Consider the following 27,257-nt stretch of genomic DNA (forward strand, 5'->3'; position numbering starts at 1 on the left):
CTGTTAGGGGTTATGCCAGGGATTTCTGAAATGCACCAGAACTTCACAAGACAGAGATACTTTGGCACGCCCTTGAAGGCTAAATATTATGTGGGTGCCAGAGTAATTGTGGTCTTTGCAATTAAAAGCAATGACAAAACCCGCAATTACTTTTGCACCAACGTAATACAACTTTCCCTTCAGTTAAATGATCTAAAATCTGCCAGGCGCGGAGGCTCACGCCTGCAATCCCAACACTTTGGGAGGCCAAGATCGGGGGATCACCTGAAGTAAGGAGTTCAAGACCAGCCTGGCCAACATGGTGAAACCCTGTCTCTGCTAAAAATAATAAAATTAGCTGGGCTTGGTGGCAAGGTGCCTGTAATCCCAGCTACTCAGGAGGCTGAGGCATGAGAATCGCTTGAACCCGGGAGGTGGAGGTTGCAGTGAGCCGAGATCACACCATTGCACTCCAGCCTGGGCGAGAAGAGAGAAACTACGTCTCAAAAAAATGACCTAAGATCACATTTAGTACTGTTTGCAATTATACTACATTACATAATGCTGCCACATGGAAAAGCCAGGGCAGGCTCACGTCACTCAGACATCCAAGCATAGGGGATTAGAGATTATAGTCTTATTCTGTCTGCGTGCACATAAACACTGCTACACTGTTTCCCTAGGCCCAAGCTAACTGACAAAATGTCCCAAGGGTTTTAAGTTGTCTAGAAATTTGGGTCAAACTAGGACTTTAAGAGTTACTGTAATGGCTTTCCTTGGGAGAAAGGTCACATAGAACTCCCTCTTGGCTTGAGAAAAAGTTAGTTTGCATTTTTGACACTATTGTTCTTAACACAGAGTTTCTCTCTCTATTTTGACCACTGAGAAGCTGGGGAATAAACTGGCCACCTGACAATAGCAACGATACAAGGCTGCTCTTTCCTCTTGTTTTGAATTCTTACCCACATCTGACTCCTTTGTTATTTAATTTTTATGGCATGCATTGTTGAAACAAGTTTAAATCCTCTCAGAATGGGAAGAAAAAAATGCTTTTAGGACTCTCAAATTTATGAGAAAGTAATTCAGTGGTACCTTTGGAGAGCAAATGTCCCTTCTCCCCCTAAGGCTTCATTTACTTCCAGAGAATTTACTCATTGATAGATCTAGGATAACATTTTTAACCGTCAGACACCAGGGGGCTGTTTTCCTGTGGGAAAAAAACAAAGTACCTTAATACAATTTTCTTGCAAAAGAAATAATTCAGATGTATTTGCTAGAGCAAGCAGTCCATCTAGTACTAAACTAGCTGAGGATATATTTGAAGGAACATGGTGGAGAGGCCAGTGGAAACTCTGAAATCAGGGAGTTGGAGCAGCTCCACCAACCAGCCCAAATGGACGGCCACCAGGACCACTTCTCATAGAGGCTTGCAGGAGACAAACTGTGGCAATGGAAAGAACTAAAAGATTAGGAGATACACACACACACACAATCAAAACAAACCCAGTAACACTACAGAGTCTGAACAAAAGGCCACTTTTAGGAATTATTTTTTGTAACTGGACAACTCCGTTTGTACCATGAGGATCAGTATAAAAGTCCAAGTAGTCCCTGCAATCAGAAAAAGATATTTATATCACATATCCTCACCACAACGAGGAGAACTGAAGTGACGGCATTATGTAAAGCCATATAGACACAAGGACACTGCTGGGGAAGAAAGGTGTCTTTCCTCACTATTTGCTGGGTTTATGGCTGAGGCCCCTATAACAAAAGGCAGAAACAAGAGAAAACCATACAAGTGTATTCAAGTTTTACATGATAATAGGAGTCTTCAGAGCCAAAGAAACAGGGAAACCCATGTATTTTTATGCTAAGCTTAATGAAGAAGTGGATAGCTGTGGCAAAGTATGTTTGGACAAAGAGTGTATGATCTAATGGTAAACTGGGAGGATCTCAGCAAGGCCTGTTTGTTCAGATTCTCCTCTGTGCCTCTGTGTCTCTAGAGGCAAGGATATTCCTTTCTTCTGGGTATATGGGGGCACCTCCGGAATGAAGGTTTTGTAACCTGCTTCAGGGGAGTAGAATAAGGGAAAGTGATCTTCCTGCTTCTGCTGTTTTTCCAAATGCCAAGCTGCCATAATTTTGAGTAACATGTCCTGAACCCCATCAATGCATTTCATTCATGTAGCTACACACACACACACACCAGCTACATACGGTTCTACTTGGTGTTAGTACATTACATATATTAACTCTTTACCTTTCCCAAGAGGCAGGTTTTAGGTTTTATCACCTCCATTGTCAGGAGATATAGAAGTTAACTAACTTGCTTGGCACACACATGTGTCAGTGGTTGAGCTGAGTTTCCAACCCAGGTCTGGGTAACTCTTTTGTAAAGTACACAATTTCCACTTGGCCATATGAGTCAGAGAGGTGTATGTAGAAGAAAGACTTGCAGATACCTTGGAAGCCATGAAGAAACAGGGATCTGAAAAAAGCATGCTTTGCTGGCATGAAAGAGATTAATCCCACATCTTCTTTTCCCTATTACTAAAACCTCCTTACGATGTTGAAGAAAATCTTGCATGGTTCAGTTTTGACACTGGCCTGAAAAGACTCTATTGGCTGCTTATTTAAGAAATTTATGTTAGGCCGGGTACAGTGGCTCAACATGTGTAATCCCAGCACTTTGGGAGGCCAAGGGGGTGGATCACCTGAGGTCAGGAGTTCAAGACCAGCCTGGCCAACATATAGTGAAACCTATCTCTACTAAAAAAAAATACAAAAATTAGCTGGGCGTGGTGGCTCATGCTTGTAGTGCCAGCTACTTGGGAAGCTGAGGCAGAAGAATCACTTGAACCCAGGAGGCAGAGGTTGCAGTGAGCTGAGATTGTGCCACTGCACTCCAGCCTGGGCGACAGAGTGAGACTCGGTCTCAAAAGCATAGACTAGAAGCTAAAGAAATAGCAGCTATAATTGAGAAGCAGAGCAGGGGTAAGAATCTATTTATGGACAAGGAGACTAAAGCTGGGGAGGTTGAGGGACTTACACAAGACCACCCATGGGCTGGGCACGGTGGCTCACGCCTGTAATCCCAGCACTTTGGGAGGCCAAGGCGGGTGGATCACAAGGTCAGGAGATTGAGACCATCCTGGCTAACATGGTGAAACCCTGTCTCTACTAAAAATACAAAAAAAAAAAAAAAAAAAAAATTAACCAGGCATGGTGGCAGGCACCTGTAGTCCCAGCTACTCAGGAGGCTGAGGCAGGAGAATGGTGTGAACCCAGGAGGCAGAGCTTGCAGTGAGCCGAGATCATGCCACTGCACTCCAGCTTGGGTGACAGAGCGAGACTCGGTCTCAAAAACAAATAAACAAACAAAAACAACAAAACAACAACAACAAAAACACCTTTGAAGAAAGGGCAGCGCTAGAAACTAAACCCAGGTCATCTGGTGTGAAGTCCAGCATCCTTTTCTCTAAATCTTGTTGGCTTCCAATTGTCCATGACACCACTGCATGATGCTAAGTGTGGCTTGCTTCCCCAACACATCCTGGCAGCTGCTATAACAAGCAGCCTCTGGTGCAGGTGCACTTTAGCTCAGTGAAAACAGCTGGAGGCTCTTCCTGGCAGCTTTGGAAGGAAATTTTCCCCATCTGTTGGCATGAGTGCGTAACAGGTTTTGAAAAGTGCAATTCAGAGCACTTCTGCTCCTGATTCCCTCTAACCAAACACATGTGTCGGGCAGGTTGCCTGAAGCCCTGATGGGGTGTGATGAACTCCAGGCTATGTTGTGGTTGAAATGATGGTGATGTAACTGAAGATACCTGGCCTCAATGATAAATGGGGAAATATGTTTATCTGGTATAGTGGTTTGGAGAGAGAGACAGAGAAAGAGACAGAGAAAGACAGAGAGAAAGAGATTGAGCTTGCAGGCAGAAAAAGATTCAGATAAAGAAAGAATACTGGGTTCAATTTTTTTCCGAAGGATTTATAATGAGCTTGCTTATGAGTCATCTGCATCTGAAAGTGAACCCATTTCCTTCATATTGGAATCCCACAATGTCAGCCTTAAACCAAATTGTGAAATAGGCACTGTTTACTACTCTCATCTTTCTTTCTGCTTTTCATTCTGCCTTCCAAAGCCCTTTCTTCCTGTAGTCCATTTTTGCAGTGAGGCCAGCCTCCCCACTCCCCACGACAGGCATAAGATTCTTCTTTTCCTCTACCTCATCCTCCGTCTAAATGCAATTGAGGAAGAAAGCAAAGCAAATGCGATTGATTCACATTAGTTGTGAATGACTGGCTGGACACAGGGGATCACGCCTGTAATCCCAGCACTTTGGGAGGCCGAGGTGGGCAGATAACTTGGGCTCAGGAGTTCAAGACTGGCCTGGGCGACATGGTGAAACCCTATCTCTACCAAAAATACAAAAACTGGCTGGGCATGGTGGCACATGCCTGTGGTCCCAGCTATTCAGGAGGTTGAGGTAGGAGGAGCACTTGAGCTTGGGAGGAGGAGGTTGCTGTGAGCTGAGATAGCACCACTGCACTCCAGCCTGGGTGAAAGAAGACCCTGTCTCAAAAAGAAAAAAAAAATGAGAATGACTGATGGCCTTCCCAAGGTACTCACAGTTTAAAAATTGGCACACTCTACACAGTAAATTTTAGAAAAATTTTTCTCAAGATCTGAACTACTTTATCTTCACAAAAGCAGATGATTATATTGAATTTAAACTTCCAGTCTCAATACAGATTTAAACACTAACCCACTGAAAAAACATTTATTGGCTACCTATGAAATGGAAGGTACTGTGTTGGGGATGAGCAGGCGAAGAAGGAATCCTTGCTTGTATGTGTTACAGTAAAAGAACCTGCAGTCGCCATTAGGAGGAGTCCATTGGTCGCCCAGGGGCAGCACTGTTCTGTTGGTCCAGCGTTTTGTCTGTGTCAGAGAAGGAGAAAGGGGGAGGGCAGGGTGACTGGAAGGCTTTGCCAGAAGCGCCTATTCCTATTGGCTTTGTTCCCCACTCCCTGCCGGACCCCTGAGGCATTTGAGTTTACTACCCTGGTCTGAGAAGATATTCTTGCAATACATATTAGATATATTTTATAATGCTGGAGATGATTTTAGAACGTTGGAGATTTTTGTTAAAATATAAAACAATAACAAAATGTTAAAATGAAAAATGTTAAAATATAAAGCAATAACAAAACATTAAAATGCAACACTGAAAAATGAGCTTCCTTAGAGCATGAAGACACCAAAAGGATTGGTTCCATTCACTCTACCTTCCCACCCTCCTAAAAATGTGTGTGCTAAGAATTAAGCTACCAATGTTTTATTTCTCCTTTTGTGTTCCTTGCAACTTCTGTGACCCCAGACAAGTTACTTTGCCTTTCTGGGTCTGTTTGCTTATCTGTAGAGAGAGAATTTGGATCCCAGAACGGTCAAATCCTTTTAGGTCAAATAATGTTCTAATGCTGCTGTAATTCTTTGCTGTCTCACAGACTCCAGTGAAATTTTAATAAAAGACCTTGGCATTTTTTTCACTGGTTACATGACTCAGGAATCTATCCCAAAGAAATACAAAATAAAGGTTGTCAGAGAAAACAGCAGACTTTCATTTCCTGGGTAAAATGCTTACTCTAGGATCAAAGAATCCCAATATAAAGAAAGCGCAAGGAACTATAGAAGGGTAAAGATCAACAGAAAGCATAGCTGATCATATGTAGTGTATTTCTAAAAGTGTAAGTTCATATGTACTAGATGCTTTTTTGGAACCAAAAATGAAATTTAAAGTGTCAAAAGTATTTTTAAAGTTATCTTTTATGTTTCAGATCTCAAAATCACCAAATAAAAATATGGCTTGTCTCATGAGGCTGTATTAACAGGTTTCCAAGTAGACAATTTCCCCTATGTAGCTTGAGACTGAGGTCTAAAATTAGGTACTTAGCACAGAAAGGGAAACTTTTGTACTAGCCTCTCCCTTACTAGAGGGTGGAGAGGTTATGGTTCAGGAAAAGAATTTGAAGTCTCTTAGAAGCGAGTGGCTTTTTCAAGAGAAAAAGGAATGATGAGCACGCTCAGTGAGGTTTATAGGTGACAAGTCCAAGACAGGAAGCAGCCTGGTGACAGAGGCCACAGCTGGTGGACTAGTCGTAAATAGACCAGTGCTTAATTCCCAAGCATGGGCCAGCTTGCAAGTCCCCCTCTCCACATACTGCTATCAGGGATCTATGTATGGGAAAGAGGATAGAAGAAATAATTAGAATCATAAGATACTAGTTAGAGTGTTAGAACCAAAAGAAAATCCAGAGACTTGCTAGTGTCACTACCTGATTACACAGATGGAGAAATGAGGCCCAGAGAGGGAAAATGCAACCTCAAGCAACTCCCTCCTAGCATAACTGGCTTCCAAACCCAGGTCTTCAGACTCCCAAATTCACTTTTCACTACCCCAAAAAAAAAAAAAAAAAACACCTTGTTTGAGCAGCAAATCCCTGGGTTGAAAATATTTGCAAATACGTGACCTAACCTCCCTGAGCTTGCCTGCATGCGGACAATGCAACAGAACCCCATTCAAGTCAATCTTAGTAACATATCAATTGGTATGAAATAATTCACTCTTTCCTTCCTCTGCAGACTCTATAAAATATAATTGCTGAGGAATGCTGTTATCATTCATCACTGTGATATCAATGTTTAGTTTGTCATGTTACTTTTATGAGGAGACTTCAAAAATTTAGTGGAAAAATTGAATTAAAAGATAAAAATAAAAACCATAAACTTTCTCAACATAAGCCCCAGGAAAGTTAAGAAGACACTTTTGTAAGTGATGATACCAGCCATTCATTTCATCTGTAAAGAATTGAGGGTCCTGGGAATTTAACCATGTCAGTGCAGTCCTTTTTACATTTTTTTTTTTTTTTTAGATGGAGTCTTGCTGTGTTGCTCAGGTTGGAGTGCAGTGGTGCGATCTCGGCTCACTGCAACCTCCGCCTCCCGGGTTCAAGCGATTCTCCTGCCTCAGCCTCCCAAGTCATTGGGATTACAGGTGCACACCACAACACCCTGCTAACTTTTGTATTTTTAGTAGAGACAGGGTTTCACTGTGTTGGTCAGGCTGGTCTCAAACTCCTGACTTCGTGATCCAAATGCCTCATCCTCCCAAAGTGCTGGGATTACAGGCATGAGCCACCATGCCTGGCCCCTTTTTACATTATTAACTGACCAAAAAAAATGGGTGCTCTTTAAAGATTTTTTTTAAGATTAGGAAACAAACAAACAAAAAAAATCAGAAGGAGCCAAATCAGGGCTGTAAGGTGGATGCCTAATGATCGCCCATTGAAACTCTGGCAAAATTGCCCTTGTTTGGTGAGAGAAATGAACAGGAGCATTGTTGTGGTGGAAAATGACTCTCTAGTGAAGCTTTCCCAGACATTTTTCTGTTAAAGTTTTGGCTAACCTTCTCAAAACACTCTCATAATAAGCAGATGTTATCATTCTTTGGCACTCCAGAAAGTCAACAAGCAAAATGCTTTGAGCATCCAAAAATCTGTTGCCAAGACCTTTGCTCTTGACCACTTTCGCTTTGACTGGGCCACTTCCACCTCCTGGTAGCCACTGCTTTGATTGTGCTTTGTCTTCAGGATCATAGTGGTAAGGCCGTGTTTCATCTCCCGTTACAATTCTTCAAAGAAATGCATCAGGATCTTGATCCTAGTTGTTTAAATTTCCCATTGAAAACTCTGCTCTTTTCTGCCCCTGATCTAGGTGCAACGATTTTGGTACTCTTCAAGTGGAAAGTTTGCTCGATTTAAATTTTCCAGCCAGAATAGGGTAAGCTGAACCAGTTGAGATGTCCGTGGTGTTGTGTATTGTTTCTGCTGTTAGTTGTTGGTCCTCTTCAATTAGGGCACAAACAAGATGATTTTTTTCCTTGCAAATTGATGTGCATGGTCTGCTGCAGAGCGCTTCATCTTCAACATCATCTCGACCCTTCTTAAAACAAGTTATCCATTTGTAAATTGCTGATTTCTTTGAGACATACACTTTTTGTAAATCGTTAATGCTTTCACCATTCTTTCACCAAGCTTCACCATCAATTTGATGTTTGTTTTTGCTTCAATTTCAGCAGAATTCATTTTGCTGTTATATGGACTTTTTCAAACGGATGTCTTATCCTTCTTAGTGCCTCGAGCTAGATCCTGTTCACACGTGTTATAACAAATTAGCATGAGTTTATTTTGGTGCCAAAAAAGACATTGGAAGCCATGCATAATTTTTCCATAGTACACATTTTCCATGAACTTTTTGAACATCCCTTGTATTGTATCCCTAAAATGTCTGGGCTAGAAGTTGAGTCCCAGAGACAGTTGCAAAACTAGATTGACTCAAATGGTACACTGTAGTGGGAACCACTTGCAACTTATATTAATAGGATTATTATCAGTGTGAGACGGGTTCAGTTGTCATGCTGAGGGGTCAATTAGTGAAGAGGACAGAACTGAGGCACCTTAAGTCAATTCTGCAAATGATAAGATGGGGCTACCAACTAAGTTCAGAATGCTGTCAATTCCCAAGTGGCCAATTCCCAACAAAATCCCAACAGTGCCCAGAGCTAGTGGAAAGATATTATCTACAGCTATGCTTACTCCTAGCAAAGATAAACATTTACCCTCCCTTTCCCCAACTTGTTATTCCTCCCCATCCCTACCCCCCTAGTCTCTTTGCCTTGATAAATAGAGTTTCTCTATTCATAGTAGAAAAAAGTAGGACTCTGTCAATTCTGTATGTCACAATGGGCCCCCATTAGGCGTTGTTTCCTGACCAAGCTTTCCTGGTTAAATTCCAGCTGGACCCCAGTTCCGTGTGTGCTGTTACTAAGACAAATCAGTCTCTCTGGGTTTCAGGTTCCCTTATCTATAAAGCGGACTAGATAATTCCAGGTCTCTAACTCTAAAATTCTCAAGATTTAGTAACATTTTTCTGATCTTACAAGTGGCAGCAAACTTCTAAAACAAAACCTTGCCATTGTTTATTAAATGTATAAGGCAGTAAAGACAATGAAAGGTCAAGTTGTATGTTTTTGAAAAATATTTCTATTCTTGTGATATACTCTAAACATTTCATTTTATGCTACCCTTATTGTCCATTACGGCAACAAGGACACAAGAAACATCTGAAATTATGAGTTAATGACCACGACAGAACATAATCTTACATTAAATGAAGTCAATATTAGGTTCCCTATCAATGACTAGGTAATAGCTCCTTCTACAGAGACAAAATCTGAATGAAACGATAACTAAGATGGGCCAGTTTTGCATCCCAGAAGATATCATGGGGCAGTCACGGGTGTCTAAGGTATCTGCAGTTGGGTCATTCATATCTGTCTGTCTGTCTGTCTGTCTATCTATCTATCTATCTATCTATCTATCATTTATCTATCTAATCATCTATCATCTATCTATCTATAATCTATCTACTATCATCTATCATCTATCCATCATCTATCTATCATCCATCTATATATATCTCTCTCTATCATCTATCCTCCAGCTAACATCTATCTATCGTCTATCTATTTATTTTTGCATTTATTCTTTTATAATTTTTATAACTTAAGGTAGCTTATATAAGTTATTAAGCAACCCAAGCATGTTTCTTTTTTTATTAAGACAAGTTACTAGAGGGTACAAAGTAACAAGGAAAAACGTTGCAACACTAGTATACTGTTCTTCTTTTGATAGTCATAACTCACTCTTGGAACTTAGCCATATACAGCCAATAATCCAAATTAGGAAACTTCCCATAAAGAACCAGTTGTAATTTAAAATCTACTGAAAGTAGCCGTCTGTGCATAAGTAGACACTCATTCCCCTACCCATGGAATAAGAGAAAGGAAAAGTAAGAGTCATTAACATTTGCTGTCAATACATTCATTAACATTAGAGATGTTAGTTCAATGTGTTAGTGTTTATCTTGTATGCAAATTCTTACATAATTCTTTGGTCTTGAACAATTGCAAAGTATATAAAGTAGAGACCCTCTTAAACCCAGACACACATTTCGGCACAAATGCAACGCTCCCAGAACTGAGTGGTCTGGAGTTACACATTTTTTACACATAGAGAATGATCATTCTTGTCCCTTTGCTAGGGACCCTAGCCCTCACTTTCCTCCAGGTATCAAAGGATGCTGCATCTATCTTAGATAAATTCACAGATGGGCAAATCTAAATAGATATTTTTTATTCTACAAAATGTGGCAATGTGATACAACTTGAAAATTCTAATGTTTTCATCACAGCCCTGGGCTATCACCTTGCTACTACCTAAAAAAGCCTGAAATCACCTCACATTGGAAATCACCCCACACATCTTTTTAATAGCCATGAGACTATACCTCTAGATAAAATGTTCTAGTTCTGTCTGCAGCAGTTTGGCAATAGAAGGTTGCAGCCTTCTCCTCATCCATTTTGTTTTTTTTAGTAGAGATGGGATCTCACTATGTTGCCCAGGCTGGTCTCAAACTCCTGGGCTCAAGTGATCCACCCACCTCTGCCTCCTAAAGTGCTGGAATTACACACATGAGCCACTGTGCCCAGCCATCCTTTTCTTTTTCTAAGTTAAAGTGGAATCTGCAAAACTATTTATGCCAGATTCAGTTTATTGAATGTTTATTGAGCGATTACTATGTAATTGATAGCTCGATAGCTGGCCTAGCAGATGCCAACTATGACTGCACTTTACAGTCACCTGGGAAACTTAAAAAAAAAAAAAAAAGGGATGTGCCAGCACCCAATGTTTAAGAGATTCTGATTTAATTGGTCTGTAATGGGATTTAGGCATTAGAGCTCCCCTGATGTTTATAATGGGCTGCCAGGGTTGAGAACAACTGAACTAGGTCCTGGAGGCACAGAAATGAACATGGCAAACCCCTCCCTTCATGGTCTTTGGATAATTTATGACTGGCACTAACGTTTCACCTTGGGAAAGGCAATCATCCATTTGGGCTTAGGTGACACTGTTTGCAAACGATGGCGATTACTTTGGTAAAAAACATGCACTCTCTGCTAGCCAAATGAATAGCCCCACAAGGTTATTTTTAAATTTTTCTGATTTGTTTCAGTGGCTGTTTCTCAAAGGCACAATTTTCTCTCTTTCAGCTGAAGCAGCCCATTCAACGCTGATAGCCGTTCTTTCCTGCCTGAGGTTCTCTCAGCGCTTAGTTCAGCAACTGGCACAATGACAACACACCATCAATCTTGGCTCAGCCGCAGTAACCCGGCAGAGCTGATCACAGACAGAACATCAATTTTGTCATAGGAGACATGCCTGGTGAGGTGTTTATGACTAAATTGTTCATAAGACTTTGCTGCAAATGCTATTGTTAATCACATGGGATAGATTAAAAATATCCCTCATTTTTTTTTTTTTTTCTCTTATCCCATTGAGCAGGAATCAGTGATGTGTTTCACCAACTCAGAGCCTGGGACAATCCTGACTGGTGTTGGAAGCTTCCCTGGAGTCCAGTACAATTGGCCTCTGGGAGCCTGTATCCAAGGGTGCTGCTGTGCCACTGGAACCTCCAGAGAGGAGGAAGGGCAGGCATTTCCTGTCTGCTCTCCTCACTACCCCAACCACCACCACCACCACTGCCTCTGACTTTTCTGTATAAACAAATATTTGCCTCAATGATCCTGTTTGCAGTTAAGTCCTTTGCTGGCTTCAATTCTGCCCTCAAGCTGAGCCTACTTCCTCTCAGCCCCTACCACAGAACCTCTGCTGGTGATAGCAAACAATTACACCAGGGCCATAACCAGCAATTCTGGAGACGGACATTCTCCAATCAGTCTTCCTGTGCTCCCCACTTCACCCACCCAAGTCTGAGCCCAGCACACACACAATGGGTCCCTCTCTCAACTAATGAGATTTCATTTCCATCCTTGTCTTTCAGGCTTACCCATAATATTTGTGGGGTCCACGGCAAAAGGCCAAATGGTGCCTCTCACATTGTAGATGTAAGCATCTAAAAGTTACAACTCAAATCAACTAACTGTTAAATAACATACATTTTATCCCCCTACCTTGATAAATACACACTCTTGTAATGACATTTGCTTTTCCTTTTCAGCTACTTAACTGAATTACATTTTTATATTTTCTACATTTATCATGATTTCAACCTGTACTCATTCCCAATGATATAAAATATTAAAATATAATTTATCATAAGTACACAAATCTTGAATATATCTTATCAAACATTTAAATTAAATGTTAAAAATTAAAATTATTTTTATACTTTTGAGATTGCATTTCTACTGAAATATTCAAAATTTTCTATTAAAATTAGAAAGCAAGACACAAATTATACATCATGATATCAAAGTGTTAAGTGTTTAAATAATGCAGAAATGATAAAATTTGTTTTCCAAATTTATTTGTCAATAAATATTTTAATAAAATTTAATGTATGCAAAATTCTAGGATTCATCTGGGAGGCCAAGGCGGGTGGATCGTCTGAGGTCAGGAGTTCCAGACCAGCCTGGCCAACATGGTGAAACCCCATCTCTACTAAAAATACAGAAATTAGCCGGGCATGGTGACAGGCACCTGTAATCCCAGCTACTTGGGAGGCTGAGGCAGGAGAATCGCTTGAACCCAGGAGGCAGAGGTTGCAGTGAGCTGAGATTGTGCCATTGCACTTCAGCCTGGGCAACAAGAGTGAAACTCCATCTCAAAAAAAAAAAAAAAAAAATTTTAGGATTCAATTTCTATCTGGATAGTGAGGTAAATTATCAGCATTATACTTTATACATGCTATGTCTATTTCTACATATATGCACATTTGAGGGAAATATTAATCTTTAAAATCTTTCCAAGCATTCCTTAGCTGCCACGTGCAACTGCTGCAACTACTACGATAGTTTGTGAGTACCTCTGGTACCACAAATGGAAGCATAAGTAGAAGCAAGAAAATAAACATTGGGTACTATTGGCAAATAATAAATAATCAGTAAGAATTTACTATATTCAGGTTGCCTGAGTGGAAGAATTTGACAAGTTAATTTGTCTTTTCTCTCACTACATGCTTCAACATTCAAATGCTCCCAGGACCCTAAAGCAGTATCTGTCTCTGTCTCACCTGTAGCACAATCCAGAAACCATGGCATTCAAATGAAGTCACACTTTGTAACAATTTGGATTCAGAAACATAAGGCAAGAGATGTAAAAATGCATTCCCTGGGGCTTGATCAGTTAAGTCAAAGTGTGTGTTTTGGGTTATGGGTCCTGCTGAGTCAGAGCTGAGTATCAGATCTCAACTAACAGAGATACCACTGTGTGTGTGCTCTTAATAAATTCAGTGTGTGTTGGTGTGGTCCTCTGAAATGTCGGACCCAGAGAAGAGACCCCTCTTGCCTAGGTCTCTCACCACTTATCAAAGGGCCTGACTCAGAGCTAGAATAAGTTCTCAACCACAGCTGGGGAAAGATTGCATAACTTAAAAATATTTAACATTGGAAATTCTTCTTCCAACCATGGCAAAATAATTGGAATGACACCCCCACCATAACCCGTAAACTTAACAGAATATACTAAATAACTGTTTTTAGACATTAAACATCAGGCAGCACAGGACTGTGCTCTTGCAGGAAAAGGAAATAAATGAGGTGAGTTGCAGGACTGCCCTGGCTGTCTGTCTGGAGTGTCACTTTCTGGAAAGTAGCATGGGGAGGAGATCCCAAGCAGAGTACAATAGGATCTCTGAGACAGACATGGAAGTTCAAGTAGGCAAAGGTAGCTGTCATCTAGGAGGCAGAGAAAACATTCCAGAAATTTGCTCAGGGTTCCTTTCAAGTCCTTTGCCAATACTAAACCATGAGTTTATAGGGTGGAATTCCTCTAGGTCAGGCAAAGAATGACGGGAACTATAAACAGAAGAATTTCCAGAGCTCACACAGGCCTAGGTGATGTCGAAGTTCTGATCACCCAAAGTGATCAGCCTACTCAGGGCATCTGGTAGAACCTCAAAAGAGTCACATCTTAATAATAAAATGAACTAGCTCTGTACTAAAGTTTACTCCACACCTGCCCTAACAGAGCTTTTTTAATAGGCTTTGGAAGGATAAAGATGATTAGCAAGTATTGCTATCTACCAGAGCACAGTCTAACACCCTTTATAGAAAGGAAACAAAATCCAGTATTCAATATCCCAAAACTCAAAATGTCCAAGATTCAATAAAAAATTATTACTAGCCATGAAAAGCACTAGTAAAATATGATCCATAACTTAGGAAGAAATCAGTGAATAGAAACAGATCCAGAAATGGCAGAAATTAGCAAAGATATTAAATGGCAGGAATTAGCAAAGATATTAAAGTAGCTATTGTAAATATGTTCAAATATATAAAGGAACATAAAACTGAGAAGAGAAATTAGAAATATTTAAAAAACCAACAGAAATAAAGAAACTCTAGAAATAAAAAAATTCAATGTGTGGGGAAAAAATTCACCAGATGAAATTAGCAAATTGGATAGTGTAGAAGAAAAGATCTGTGAACTTGAAGATGAACCAATCAAAACTGTTTAAACTGAAGCAGGCAGAGAAAAAAGACTGAAAAAATGAACAGAGCTTCAATAATCTTTGGAAAATATCAAGTAATCTAATATAGATGTAATTTGATTCCCAGAAAGATGGTGGGATATAAAAATAGTTCAAGGCCAAGAGACTAAAAAGACAAGCCACAGACTGCTCTTGCAAAAACACATATCTGGTTTTTTTCAGTCTGTTTTGTGTGTGTGTGCGTGTGTGTGTGGTTTTTTTTTTTTTTTTGGCAAAACTCATATCTGATGGTATTTGCAAACACATATTTGATAAAGGACTTGTATTGAAAATGTAAAAGGAACTCATAACAATCAACAAGAAAGCAAACAACCCAATTAAAAAGTGGGGAAGTAGCTGAACAGACACCTCATCAAAGAAGATGGACAGATGGTAAGTAATCATGTGAAAATATGCTCAACATCATATGTCATTAAGGAATTGCAAATTCAAACAATAAAGTAATACCACTATACACCTAGTAGATCGGCAAAAACCAGAAAACTGACAATACCATATGCTGACAAGAATTTGGAGTTCCTGGAGCCCAGACATTTTTATTCATTGTTGGTGGGAATACAAAATGGGACAGTCAGTTTGGAAGACAACCTGGCAGTTTCTTAAAAATCTAAACATACTCTCACTGTATGATCCAGCAATCATGCTCCTTGATGTTTTCCCAAATGAAATGAGAATTGATGTCTACATGAAAACCTGCACACAAATGTTTATAGCAGCTTTATTCATAACTGCCCCGAATTGGAAGCAACCAAGATGTCTTTCCAAAGGTGAATAGATTAAAAAAACAGCTGTGTTACAGTCTTACAAGGGAATATTATTCAGCAATAAAAAGAAATCCACTCTCAGCCATAAAAAAATATGGAGGAAACTTGCATGTGTATTTCTCTGTGACAGAAGCAGTCAGAAAAGGCTGTATACTGTATGATTCAACTCTATGACATTTTGGAAGAGGCAAAAACCATAGAAACAGCAAAAATATCAGCAGTCACCAGGCGCTGGAGAAGGGAGGTAAATAGGTGGAGCTCAAGGGATTGTTAGGGCAGTGAAACTATTCTGTCTGACGCTATAATGGTGGACACATGTCAAAACTCAAACAATGTACAACACAGGAGTGAACCCTAATGTAAACCATAGACATTAGTTAATAATACTGGATCCATATTGGTCTACAAATTATAAAAATGTGCCATATCATCGCAAGATGTTAATAATAGGGGAAACTGAGTGAGGAATGAGAGAGGTATGTGGGAACCATCTGTACTATCTGCTCAATTTTCTGTAAACCTCGAACTGCTCTAAAAAACAAGGTCTGGTAATTAAAATTTTTTTTAAAAACTGAGACTCAGTGAGGTTGTTCAGTACCACTGTTTGGTGTCATGATCCAAGCTACAATCCTGGTGCCTTCATTCCAATTTAAGGGCAAATTCACTCCTCAATGGGGCATGGGGAGCAGGAACCAGAGCTGTGTCCCAAGTTACAGATGAAAGCTATACCAGTCAGCTTTTATTCTCATATATGACCATACGCGCCAGTTTGCCTGCAGTAGGTCTTGATCTATCCCTGTGGCAGCATGAATATTAATTGTGTCCCTTTTCAGTCTCAAACATGATCAGTTTAGGACAATTAATTATATGACATCCTACTGAAGCAGACATTTTTGGGGAGCATATTCTACACACCAAATACTGTGCTAAGACAATTATATTCATTATCTTAAACAATACTTTATCAAGCAGACACAGTCACTATCTCTACCTCATAGATGAAGACACTGAGGTACTAAAAAAATTTGAAGATGTAATGGCAAAAAATTTTGAAACTTGATGAAAATCATAAATCCACAGATCCAAGAAGCTTGATGAATCCCAAACTGTATAAATACACACACACACACACACACACACACACACACACACACATACTGCTGAAAACCATTGAGGGAGATCTTAAAAGCCAGAGAAAAAAGACACATTACAAAGAGAGAAACAAATATGAGAATTATCACAGAAATAACCAGAAATTGTGCAAGTGAGATGACAATGGAACATCTTTAAATTCCTGAAAGAAAAAACTGTAACAAAGAATTTTATATCTAGTGAATGTTTCCTTCAACTAAACAGCACATCCTGCTTCCATTTTTATGAAATTCTAGAAAAGGTGCTTCTAATATGATGTGACAGAAAGTAGTTCAATGGTTGCCTCACACCAGGAATGGTGGGCGGAGAATAGGACACTGAAGAATTTGGGGGATGATGAAAGCTGTCTTTATCTTGATTAGTATTGAAGGTTTGGAGGTTGTCAGAACACAAAGGGCAAAGTTGTTCTAAATGCACAGCTGTGTATTAGTCAAAAAGTCATTGAATTGTACGTTCAAAAGAGTTACGTTAAATTAAATTTAATTAATTAAAACCTCAATGAAGTTGATTTTTTAACAAATTATTTCCAACAACTGAAGCACTTTCTAAGTTTTAGTGCCCCTTGGCAAATCCTTGGTTGTTCCACCCTAGTTAAAACTCTCTTGCACATGTATTCCCTTCCCAGTTCCAGCTGAATAGGAACCTGAAGCTAAGACTTTGGAAACTGCCCAACAGTCATCTATCCTTTTTTATTAGCAAGCTGCCATTATCTGAAAAATGATTCCCCAACACCCCACTCTAGATCCAAACAAATCCAAAAGCTCCCCAGATGTGGTCAGAGTTGTCTGATTCCTGAAGCCTGGTTAGATTTACACAGTTTCTATTCCACCCACTGAGAGCAAGCTGAAGTCTGATTAACATCACAATGAGAATAAATGCATGCATACACTGTTTTCATTACTAAATTATAAAGCTCTCTAAATTACATATAACTATTGATTCAGCAGGCAATTCAGAACCACCACTGTTTCTCTTTATTACATTCTCCAGAAAAATCTAAGGAAAAGATTCTCAAACTCTAAAACTTTTGAGGGCATAAGGATGTTCTGAGTAGCCTCTTTATAATGTAGATACCAATCACCTCCCACCCCCTGCTATCTCCCTCCAGCCTCCCACCCTGGCTTCTCCTCCTGAATCAGTAGGACTAGAGTGGATCCTGTTATTTACATCTTAAACAGGCACCTGATTTGGGTTTTCTGAGGACCACACTTTGAGAAATACAGATCAGAGCATTCTAAGTGAGCTAGAGGAATTATCCAAGCACCTCCGGGAACAGAACTAGTCCAGAGGCTCACAGAAAAGTCACCTGGAAGTTGGAGCCCAAGAAATTCTTAACCTCTAAAGGTAAAAATGAGTTTGGAGGTTGTTAGAAAGAAGAACAAAAACGGCAAAGTTATTTTAAATGGACAGTGTTAGAAGGAAAGGTTCAGATGGTGTTATCAGAAACTAGTGATGAATCCTGGCCTCTCATTCCATCCCACGACCCTTTGGGGACTATAAGACTGATGTGCTCTTGCTTGTTGAAATGCAATACTCTATGTCTTCATCTAACTTGTAATATTTAGTTATCCTATCCCTCTGTGTCTAGGAAGATGGAAGTTAGCAAGGAGGAAATTTATTAAAGAGTACTCTTGGGGTCAATATTCATGGGATAAAAAGGATGGAAGATTGGGTAGAAGGAGAATTAATTGGGTTGAAATGCAGATGGCCTCAGCTGATCCCTCAATGAACTCTGAAATAGGAATGAGCCCTTCAGCAGCATTGTCTTGAGACAGTTCTTCCTTGACCAGTCATTGGATGTACCCCCAGAAAAAGGGTGAGACCTTTGACAGGGGGACTCTTGTCAGATGAGGCAATCCCTAAAGAAGGCTGATAGCCAAGGACTGTGTCAACATAACTCTTAGCAGCAGGAGGAATAAGTCCTTAAGGCCCAACATGGGATCTGAGTGCTGTATCATATATCATTACAACCATTACTCTTCCCCCCACCTTTTTTTTTTTTTTTTTTTTTTTTTTTTTTTTTGCTGATGCTCTTGAAGAATCATACCAATATTTTTGCAGAATATTTTCAACAGAAAAGTTTCCCAATCTTCTAGGCTATTGTTGCATATGCCGATGTTCCAAGATGACCTCTTACTTCCCCTTTCCTTCCTGTTCCATCCTGAAAACACTGATTAGTCTTTCAATTGGCAGCTCAGATGTCACCTTCTTGGTGAGGCCTTTTGGTTTCCATCAGCAACACAAGTTTTCCATCTTCTATGTCCCCAGGGAGCTCCAGCTATCTCAGGAAACAGCTAGTCTGTGCCATTGTTAATGTCATTTTCACAATTAGAATGTAAAATCCTGAGGGAAGGGACTGGGTCACTATTTTATTTGTGTAGCCCCAGCATTCTAGCACAGGCTCATCATCAATATTTGTTGAATTAGATCTATCAATATGAACACTGCAATGGCTCCATGATCTTGGTAACATCAGCCCCTCCTTGTGGTCTTCGGACCTGGCTAAGATGTGTGGGTATCTGAGGTAGGTTAATGCTTTGACATTCTGACAATCATTATTTTTTCACTTTGGTCATTTAGTAGGAATAGAGAGAATGAATTTTAAAATGTTTGCTTTCAGAAAGAAAGTTGATTAACAGTGCATTTTCCATTGGCCAAAGTAAGACCAGTGGTTTTTTTAAAAACCTAAGAAAACATCACCTATTCTGTATTTCTTGTCCTCTTTTCTTTTGTAAATTTAAAAATTAGTGTGCTTGGATATACATTAAGATAATTAAAATTTATATAATAAAATAAATCACATACTCTTGGTTAACCACATCATTCATTCTTCAGTTCCAAGTATTTTAGCAGACTGTCAATGTTCAGGTGACTATTCACGAAGTAGTAAAGAGCTATGTATGGGAGTCTGCAATATCTGGCTTTGAGTTGCCATTTATCCTAGTGATGTTTTTGTGCTCTTTATATACTGGCAGTTCAGGTAGTGTCTGGATAGCCGTCCTCATAATCCGACTATAATAAGCTTCAATTTTCTTATCTATAAAATAAGAAAACTTTCAGAAATTCTAAGATCTCTTCCAGCTCTAGCATTATTTGATTCTATGGCTTTATCTATACTGAAGCACATGATGGATATTTGAATGTTTTCTTTGATATTTTACATGTAATTTAAAATTTAGACAATGTTGTCATGGAGCATGATTTTTATTTAACAGTAGTTTCGTTTAGGATCTCTCTTTTAGAATAGTCACTCCTATTCTTCTTTGGACAAACCAACTAAAATTTTGCTACATTAAATACTTCACATGAATTTATATGATCTAAAGTATTTTTAGCAAGAAATCTGTATGCTAAAGAAAAAAAAAGGGATCAAAAGAGGAAATAGGTGATGGAAGGCTGCTACTTAGAAATAAAATAATTTTTAAACCCTGAGATTTAAATCAGAGCCCTTACCTATGGGTCGTGCATTACGGTATTTTTCAGAGAACAAAAAAGTGGTGCTTGAAAATTGAATCTAATCTCTCTCTCTCTCTCTCTCTCTCTCTCTCTCTCTCTCTCTGAATTCTCACATAATGCGTTTTCTGCAGTTCCAAATAAAGGGCTTTTTTTTCTGGGGAACTAGAGGTACATGTGGAATCTCTAAGAGGAAATGACAAGAAGCTAAGTTAAATGGCGTGCAAAGAAGAGTGAGCTGGAACAAAATGATGTGTTTTGGGAGATGTATGGCATCTTCAAAAACATCACACTTATGGTTTCCTGGTGTCTGTGAAACTTGGACCAATTCAAAGTGCCATATTTGATAGATTCTGAAAGAACTGAAGAGAAACTGGGTTACTGCTTTTTTTTTTTTTTTTTTTTCTTTTTCTACATTCAGTTTTAAAGCTTTATTGCTTTCTGGGAGATAAATTTCTTCTTTTAGCATTATCTCCTTTTACAAGATATATCACTATACTCCTTGGCCATTTGGGAGCCCATAACAGTTATTTATTTATTTGACTTCCTCCTCATCTTACAATGAATCCTTTTAGGCAACGTTCTTGAAAAACAGAGATTCAGCGATGATGTAGAATCACAGAATTCTGAAACTGGAAAGGGCCCTAGAGAACAAAAGTGGGCAGCTGCATTGCTGCTTTGTTTCACTCTCTATACACAGTAAACCATCCAGGCTAAGTGACATGCTGAGAATGAGCCTTGAGTGGGCAGGAGGACTGTTTGGGTCTAGCTCTAATTTTTCAGCCAGGCAGCTGAGGACTATGAACAAATCTCTTAACCTTTGGTTAACTCTCAGTGACCCCCTGCTTAGCCTTGAGCAAAGCATTTAATCTTCAGTTTTCTCATCTGCAAAATGAGGGGTTGCATTAGATAATCTCAAGGGCCTCTTTCGACTGGGAACATTCTGTCCTTTCTTGATGCCACGCCCAAAACTCAAACAGTGTGTATTTCTCTCAACTGCCTGCTTCAATTGCCCATTAACTTAAGAAAACTCAACATAGACAAAAATCTGGAATTTTAAAAGAAATAATTTAGGGGATTGTATTTGTGTTATAAAAGTACCCTTTCCCTTACAGACATAAATTTCCTTTAAATAATTAACTATTAAATATATTTTTACTTTATGACAATTATATTTTCACACAACTTTTCAGGAATGCCTGTCTGATAGCAAGTCAGGTGTACCCTCTAATAATTACCACCCTTGATTTTACTATGTCTCTCCCACTCCAAACTCATGTTTCTAGCCTTAGCAATTGTATTAATCCATTTTGCATTGCCATGACAGAATACATGAGGCTGGATAATTTACAAAGAAAAGAGATTTATTTGTCTCACAGGTCTGCAGTCCGTGCAAGAAGTATGGTGTCAGCATCTGCTTCTGATGAGGCCTCAGGAAGTTTACAATCATGGTGGAAGGTGAAGCGATAGTAGGCATGTCACGTGGCAAGAGAGGGAGAAAAATTGAGAGGAGGAGGTGCCAGACTCATTTTTTATCAGATCTCGTGGTAATTAATGGAGTGAGAACTCACTCATTACCACAGGAGGGCACTGAGCCATTCATGAGGGATCTACTCCCATAACCCTAACACCTCCCACCAAGCCCCACCTCCAACACTGAGGATCACATTTCAACATGAGATTTGGAGGGTACAGATATCCAAATGATATCAACAAGCTCTCACCATAACTTTTTATTATTTACAATTTCTTATATACTTTCCATCTCACCTTCCTCTGAGTTATGTAGCTCAGCATCATTTTCTTCTGCACTGACTGCATCCATTTTTTTCTTGCTCATTATCTTTTTCTCCTACCTTATTATGTTTCCACTGGCTCTTGCTGCTTATCCTGGAATTCCCTGGAGTTCACTATGGGACATCTGGTTCACTCCAAATGTCTAATTTAAGCTTGTCTTATCTGTTCAGGCTGCTACAACAAAATACTGCATACTGGGTGGCTCACAAACAACAGAAATTTATTTCTCACAGTTCTGGAGGTGGGAAGTCCAAAATCAAGACGCTGGCAAGATTCAGGGTCTGGTGAGGGCCTGCTTCCTGGTTCATAGATGCTTCCTTCTCACTGTGTCCTCTCCTGGTGAAAGGCGCAAGGCCACTCTCTGGAACCTCTTTCAGAAGGGCACTAATCCCACCCTCATGACTAATTACCTCACAAAGGTCCCATCTCCTCATACCATCACCTTGAGGGTTAGGACTTTAACACATGAGTTTTAGGGGAGCATAGGCATTCAGACCACAGCAAAACTCAACATCAAAATGAGCCCTGCTTCTTTAATCTTTATCATCGCTGTTGTGAAACTCAAGTGAAACTCCTCCCCACAATTTAACACTGAAGTTCAACCCATTCCTTGTTTTCCTCTGAGTGTCAACAGATGAAATAAACATTTTCTATGTCCATAGGTAATATATGTCTTTAAATCGCCACTGAGACAAATTAAATTAGCAATTTTATGAACAAGAAAAATAGGATTTCTCACTCGGATATATTGAATATATTAAGTTCTTCAGATAAAAGTGCTATAAAACTCTAGAATGTTAGCATTGATTTGTTGTCAACGAGAAAACAATGCTGTTCTTAATTAACTTCTCAAAAAATGTGCAGCATTCCTAAAAGAGAAAAGAGATCCATTTTCCATGAGAGGTCTCAATACTTCAAAAGCCCTACTAGAAACGTATCTCTTGATTCCAAATCTATTAAAGGGGTATATTCTACATTTTGCCACACAGGTCAAGGTCCTCAGAAATTTTTACATCTAAATTCTGTGGGGTTTGGTTTTTATGTGCCCACACCACAGTGTCACTTATCAGGCCATTTTTATAGCAGAAATCCCATTTTAAGGTAGGAAGTTAATCCAGTATGGAAATAAAATGCATCATTTTCTTTCCATTAAAAGTGGACATCTACTTCCAGGATTTGCTTAACTTGAAATAAGGCTGCAATCTGTGGTGTCATTTCTGGTACGACATTTCCAGCATTTTCCCAACGTGTTAAGGTTTAACTCTCATACCAGCTTGCAAGGATCATTAAATTTAAAGTGGGAAGGCCCCTACAAAATTATCCAATCATTCCCACTCATTGTATAGATGAGAAAGCTAAGACCCACGGAGACTAAACGACGTTCCCAGTGTCACAGAGGAAAGACAAAAACTCAAATTTGAGTCTGGATTCTCAGACCAGCGCTTCCTTCCCCAATTCCTTTCCATGATTCCATTTTGATTTTGGTCTCAGTTGGCAAATTTATGTCAGCAATTCAAGAGTTCCTATGTTCTAATAAGACAGCCTGGTGGATGGTTATGGCAACAGAGCATAACAGGCACATACATGTTTAAAGAGGCAGCACCCTGATACAGGGCCAACAGCAATGAGTTAGGTCTCTGAAACTCAAGGGTCTTTCTACTCATGGGTTGCCATGATCAAGTTGTTCAGCCTTGCTGGATCTGACGGTCCTCAGCTGGAAAATAGAAAGCTAAGGAAAAGATCAAATGAAATAGGGGGCCGGGCGCGGTGGCTCAAGCCTGTAATCCCAGCACTTTGGGAGGCTGAGACGGGCGGATCACGAGGTCAGGAGATCGAGACCATCCTGACTAACGCGGTGAAACCCCGTCTCTACTAAAAACACAAAAAATTAGCCGGGCGAGGTGGCGGGCGCCTGTAGTCCCAGCTACTCAGGAGGCTGAGGCAGGAGAATGCGTGAACCCGGGAGGCGGAGCTTGCAGTGAGCTGAGATCCGGCCACTGCACTCCAGCCTGGACGACAGAGCGAGACTCCGTCTCAAAAAAAAAAAAAAAAAAAAAAAAAAAAAGAAAAAGAAATAGGGTAGGTGGAAGCAGCTGACACATATCTGTGTTCAGTAATATTTGTTCAATCTGAATTGACCTGATAATTCAGGCGCCCAAGTAAAGGGCAGCATGGGACCTAGAAAATCACTTGAATCCTTATTCTTTTTCTCAACAAATTATTCCAATGTACCCATTCAGAAATATTTATTAAGCACCTACTATGTGCCAGTCAGGCACTGTGCTAGATTCAAGGATGAAATGGTAACAGAAAGACATAGCTATTTTACAGATTGGTAGAGGAGACAGAGACGTAAGCCGCAATGACCTGCTGTGGTGACACAGCACAGAGGAGGGGCCCTTAACTCAAACCAAGCAGATGTGGGGATGCTCCTCAGAGGAAACCACCTGTGAGCTGAGACTCGCAAATAAGGAAGAGTTACCCAGACAGAGGACTGGGAGGAGCATTCCAGGAAAATAAAATACAACATGAAGATCCAGAGGCAAGAGAGTTTAACACTCTAGAGGAAATGAAAGAAACTGATTACGTTGTGATTAGAATGTGAGGGTGGGGGCTGGAGAAGAGACCGGGGCTAGGTCTTACAGGCCACTTTAATGCACTTGAAGCTTATCCTAAGAGCAATAGAAAATTTCAAAAACTTGTAAGTAACAAAGTGAAACAATTATATAAATGATTTTCTTGATGAAGAATCAGATTTTTTAATTTTGAGGGTTTCTTATTGACATAATTATATCTATGCATATTCATTTCCATATTTAAATAACTCCTCATTTGCCCCAAATTCATGCAAAGCATTCCTCAAATTATATCCACCACCACTGGACATTTATCTTTTAAACAAAAATTACTAGACAAATTGTTTGCTTTTTATTCAAACTAACAGCAGGGTCCAAAATTACAAGTGACCAGTCAATCAGGATGAAAAAATCCTTAGGAAATAAATACATGCACTGCAAAACTACAGTTAAAACTTTCAGCATTCAAATGAAAACAAGACAGGAATGATTGGGATAGGAAACCAAAGAATAAACAGATGAAAGCAAATGTGAAAATATATTCTAAACAGTGAGCCTATTAAAATCACCACACCCAGCCAATTTGCAAGAGGCAGGCAGTTCTGAAAAGCTGGAGCACCATGAATTAGCTTTGCCAGATAAACTAGGTCATGCCAAACAAACTGGGACCTCAGTGGAAAAAAGATAAATTTGTGTTTGCCAGGAGTGATGCCATGACTAACAAACTTTTCCTAAACCTCAGCCTAGAATTTGGCTCTGCCAGTGCACCCAGTGGTGAATCAAGACCTATCCCCTCTGCATTTGGGGGCTAGGAGGGAGCACTACACTTATGCACCGGAAACCTGTGAAGCCATCAGGTGAAACCTAATTTCAGTTGGGTTTTGTTTTCCGTTATAAAAATCCATGAGCTATTATACTTTCTAGCCAGCTTTATTTGAACATCTTCTACACACTTAACAACCTATAAAGCAAATAGGAATAATAATCATTTTGCAACAATAGAGTATATTTCCCTCTAAAAGCCCAAAGCTTCAGATTTTGCGCACAGCATTCTTTGGGGAAAGCCCTTCTCTCAAGCTGAAGATTTTATTTTGTCGAATAAAAGGATTTATGGTCCACAAACAATGGGGTTGGTAGCAGATGTGAACATCAAGAGGCCTTCAGGGTTAGAAATATGATGGCTGTTTTAGGAGATGGGAATAAGGAAAGTAGGAAGGGCTCTTTGCAATTTCTGTTAAATTCTAATTTTTAGCACTTAGTTGCTTAATTGCATACATTATACACAAGTTTTTAACATTATGCATAAAGCACAAGTTTATTGCCCCCAAATTTGGAAAATATAGATTAAAAAAAAGAGAAAATGTAATTCCACCACTGAAATAGAATCTGTGCTAATACTTTTGTATCTATCTCTCCAAATTTATTGCTTTAGCTCTCACTTTCTCTTTACACATAACTATGCATTCACGGCCTCATTTTTATGATATGTACATTTATATATCCATACATATGTTAAAATAGGATCATACTTTACATACTATTTCTGAATCTTTTTATTCTGAACAATTGAGAACATTGCCCCTTGGGCTAGAAGCTTGATGAAGGTTGGAATTTTGTTTGTGCTTATGCATTGCTGTTTTCTTTTTTTGTTTTTTTCTGATCTTTTTTATTGTTTAATTTCAGTAGCTTTTGGGGTACAAGTGGGTTTTGATTACACGGATGAATTGTATAGTGGTGAAGTCTGAGATTTTAGTGCGCCCATCACCCGGGTAGTGTACATTGTACCAAATACGTAGTTTTTTATCCTTCATCCCCCTCACGTTCCCCCTTTCTGAGTCTCCACAGTCCATTATACCACTTTGTATGCCTTTGTGTACCCACAGCTTAGCTTCTACTTATCAGTGAGTTTTGGTTTTCCATTCCTGAGTTACTTAACTTAGAATAATGGCTTCCAGCTCCATCCAATTTGCTGTAAAAGACATTATTTCATTTTTTTAAGGCTGAGCAGTATTCTGTGATGTACATAGACTACATTTTTAAAATGCAATCATTGATGGATGACACTTAGGCTGGTGGCATATCTTTGCCACTGTGAACTGTGCTTCAATAAACATATGCTTGCAGGTGTCTGTGCTGTTTTCTTAGCATTTAGACTAGTAACCTTCCTATGGTGGATACTCAATATTTACTGACTGAATGGATAACTATTCAGTCATATAACCTTCCTATGGTAGATGCTCAATAAATATCTATTGACTGGATGAATATCATTTCATGTGAGTCAAGTATAAATATTTATGCATGTGGTATATCAACATATAATACAGTATAAATAATTAAACACACAAATACAATTAGTGTCCTAGTTCTGGCATCTGTATGCGCTAATCCTATCCACCCTAGGTCAAACGCTGCCGCTCTATCAAACTGTCCTCAGGCTTCCCTCTGGCTCTCTCCTTCCTCCTCTCAGTGCTTCCTCAGACTTCCATAGAATATTCTTTACTTCTTTTTGGCACTTAGCACTTTCCATCTTGCTTTATACATATTTAGTCCATGTTTCTGTATCTTGATACAGTACACCTTCAGGGTGGCATCTTTGCTCAGTTTATATTTGTATTAATAAAACATAATTCTATGTATGTATTATTTAATGTGTGTCAGGGACTATACTAAGTGTTATATGTACATTATAACCTTTAATATTCTAAACAATCCCATAAAATTGGTATTATGATTATCTTCATCTTATTGATGAGTTATCTGAGCCTTAGAAAGGCAAAGTGACTTGCCCAAGGCAGAGATGAGCCTCATGCTAAAGGCTGTCTGATTCCAGAATCTGTGCTTTGGATCCACTGTCTCCACAGCCTTCTTGCCTATCATCTCCCACTCCCAGGTCAT

Source organism: Macaca nemestrina, chromosome 14 (assembly GCF_043159975.1).
Source record: "Macaca nemestrina isolate mMacNem1 chromosome 14, mMacNem.hap1, whole genome shotgun sequence".
NCBI lineage: Eukaryota > Metazoa > Chordata > Mammalia > Primates > Cercopithecidae > Macaca > Macaca nemestrina.